Raw genomic sequence first — 3,430 nt, forward strand, 5'->3', positions numbered from 1 at the left:
GAAAGGCAATCGAACACGTGGTTGAGTTGGTACCTGCTGAGGGCCACTGGGTTCGCCTTGTCTGAAGAACCTCAAGGAATCTTAGAACTGTTTGGCCAATATACCCAAAGGGAGAGAGTGGTTATTCTCTGGGCCACATCCGCCATTGGTCAAGGCTTGCTCCCTAAGGTGGTCATGCTTCACAATTGGAGGTTGTGCAGGTGTGTATAGGCACTTCTGCCTTCCGAGGCCTCAGTTAGATGAGGAGAAGCCTGGTGGAAGGTGAGGGAAGCTGGTGTCATTGAGGCAGGTGTGGGGAGGCTCCCCCTCTGCTAGGCTAGTTGTTGCAACAATGACTGGAATAGAAAGTGGACAGAAAGGAAAGGGGCATCCAATACAGAGAGGAACACCTGCTCTCTCTGATTTTCCTCATCCAGGGTAGCCCATCCCAGTGACAAGCTCTTACTTTGTGTTATCTCAACAGCAAGGATAACTGCACCTCTGTGCCAGGTGCTCTAAGTAGTATACTCTCAATCTTTACAACAATTACACGGCATAGGTATCGTACACAGGAGGAAAAGTAAAGCCTAAAGAGGTTAAGGGGGAAGACCATTTGTACTGTGTGCTCTTTGTTTTTAGCACAGTACATAGTGTTTAAAGAATAATCCAGTCCACACTCTTTTTTTAATATCGAACTTTTATTTACTTTTCTACTGTCTTGATTATGACTGAAAAATTTTGTGTTTCCTTATGAAAACATCTCACCATTGAGTAACTTTGGCATTTTGTGGAGAACTTCGATCTTTGGCCATAGGGTTGAAAGCTTTTGGTTTCACAGCCCCACAAGTGCTCTTGGAAGTGACCTACAGCCTGTCCTTTTAAAGGAACATGACTGAAAGCACTTTGGCCAAATCATACACCCATGTATGGCAATTCTGGCAATCAAACCCAAAACATCCAAAGCTGAGTTGTCTTCTGTTAAAACAGAAGTTTCAAGTCTCCCTTACTTCTCTGTCTTGGGGTTTTATTATCTCATTTCCATGAAGCATATGAAATGGATTTCTCTAAAACTGTATATTATGTTTCCAAAATATACTGTCTTTTCACAGTCATTTAAATGAGAATATACATTAAGACACATCTACTTAGGTAGAAGAATGAAATTACATTTAAAAAGTAATAACTAAAAGAGCCTGCCTTGTGACTTTCACCATAATTATTAGGCCTTACAACAAAGGATGTGCTTCCTTATCCACCTGGGAGCAGGGCTTTCTATGTGTTTCTTCTGAAGTGAAGAGATTTACCTTCTCACTGTTGAAAATGTGGTAACTGAGGAAACTAAAATAAAAACAGAGCGTGGGCTCCGTGCTTAGCTTTGCCCTGAATTCTAACTGGTCCATGAATTATGAGACCCTAATATACCAAAGGATTAATCTTTCATTAACAATTTGTAATCAGTTGGTAAAAGTTGCTCCACAGGACAGCACACTAGTGACTGTCATGCAGAAATGGTCCTAAGTCACAAATTAAGTGTTATTTGGAGAAGGCAGGCCACTCTTCCCTATGCTTAAGTGCCTTGGTTGGGTTAGACAGAGTAGTATTCTGCTTATGTATATATGCCTAAAGTCCAGAAGTGATAAAAACTGAAGCAATTCATCCAGGACATCTATATGTATAGTTGGGTATCCCACTACCATGAAACAGCTATCTTTGTATTAGATTCACACTTTTGTGGGTCAGGAGTTCAGGCAATTCTGTTCTGTGTACTTTAATTGGCATCACTTGGTAGCATTCAGTTGACATCTGGTCTGGTCTGGAAAGTTCAAGCCAGCTTTACTCACATGTCTGCTCTTGAGTCAGGCTCAGCTGAGCCCTTTTTACTTCGTGCAGTCTCTGGGTCTTGCCCTGCAATCCTTCCGTCATTGTAATTGGATGTCTACGTGTGCTATGTAAATGGAAGTAGATGCATCCTAAACTTTATGCCCAGAAATGGTCTCGACATTACTTTCACTATATTCTATTGGTCAGAGCAGTAACAGAGCCCACTCAGATTCAAAGGGAAGATACAGAGATCCTATCTCTTGAAAGAGGCATGTGAAATAATTTGGCACCTTTTCTTTAGTTGCTTTAATCTTTTTAAAAAATATCGGGCTTTGAACTCAAAGCCTGTGCTTGCTAAGCAAGCATGCTACCACTTGAGTCATGCCACCCAGCCCTTTTTTCTTTAGCTTATTCTTCAGTAAGGGTCTTGCTTTAGTCTGGGTTGACCTCAGACCATGATCTTCCTACATTCACCTCTTGAGTGGCTGCAATTATAGGTGGGCACCACTATGCCCAGCTCGATTTTGAAATAGGGAATTGCTAACTTTTTTGCTCCCATTGGCCTCTAACCTCAATCTTCTTATAGCTGGGATTACAGGTGTGTGTCACCACAACCAGACATTAATCTGCTTTAATATTTCCTTTGCCCCCACTGTAAGATCCTTTCCCCACAAGAAGAAGGAATAGGGAAGATACTAGGAAAACTAGTACCAAACAGACTCCTTGCCTGGTTTGTTTCAGCCTGGAGGGTGGAGTGGAAGATTTAGGCACAAAAGCCTAATTAAATATACAAGGAGTGTATTTACTTGGGGGATAAAGTGCTCTAGCGTATCACACTCAGTTGCCTGTTGTATAAATTTGTGTGATGTTAAGAAAAGAGAACAGATTTCCCAAGGTGAGAAGGCTGTGATCCATTTCTTCATCCTGGAAGGCTGTGTGTCCCTTTGTAGCAACTGCTACCTGAGTAGTTGGTGAACAGGAATGCAACCACATGGCATCAGTAAGAGCTTCCTGTCACAAAGCAGCTTCCTTATCCAAGGAGGAATTGTTCCAAGGTTGAGGAAGGAGAGAAGACCAGCAGACAGGATAAAAATACCTGCTGCCTTCTTCTTCCTAAGAGAGAAAAATGGAATTTGGAGATGAATTCAACTATTTTGTTTCAAGATCAGTTTGTATTAAAAGATAAAATCTTAGAACAAGGGGTGTTAATTTAAACCAAAAATATCATCTTAGCAGGATTAGTACTAAAATGTCATTTCCAATTTTTTTTGGTGTGTGAGGGGCGAGGAGGCTATTGGGGTTTGAACTTAAGAATTTGTGCTTGGCAGGCAGGTGTTCTACCACTTGAGCCACACCCCAGCCCTTTTTTTGCTTTAGCTGTTTTTCAGATAGAGTCTCTCATTTTTTTGTCCAGGGCCAGCCTCAGATTGTGATCCTCCTGATCTATGCCTCCCATGTAGCTCCCATGTTACAGGTGTGTACTACCATACCAGGTCCTAATTTTCTGGTAAAGTGCTCATTATGGTGTGGAGACTAGCATGCAGGCTCTAGGGAGTCAGCCTGCCTGGGGTTGTACTCTAGCTTCAACACTTGAAGTAGTATGATCCTGGGCTTTCCTTGGTTCCTGATC

General features: G+C 42.0%; 1 non-coding gene across 1 annotated transcript; it reads right to left on the minus strand.

The window, feature by feature from the left end:
- Positions 1-715: 715 nt before the first annotated feature.
- LOC141422249 (small nucleolar RNA SNORA25) lies at positions 716-844 on the minus strand. Its single transcript, XR_012446847.1, has one exon. It is a non-coding gene; the product is annotated as a small nucleolar RNA SNORA25 (small nucleolar RNA).
- Positions 845-3,430: the final 2,586 nt, after the last annotated feature.

Source organism: Castor canadensis, chromosome 3 (assembly GCF_047511655.1).
Source record: "Castor canadensis chromosome 3, mCasCan1.hap1v2, whole genome shotgun sequence".
Taxonomy (NCBI): Eukaryota; Metazoa; Chordata; class Mammalia; order Rodentia; family Castoridae; genus Castor; species Castor canadensis.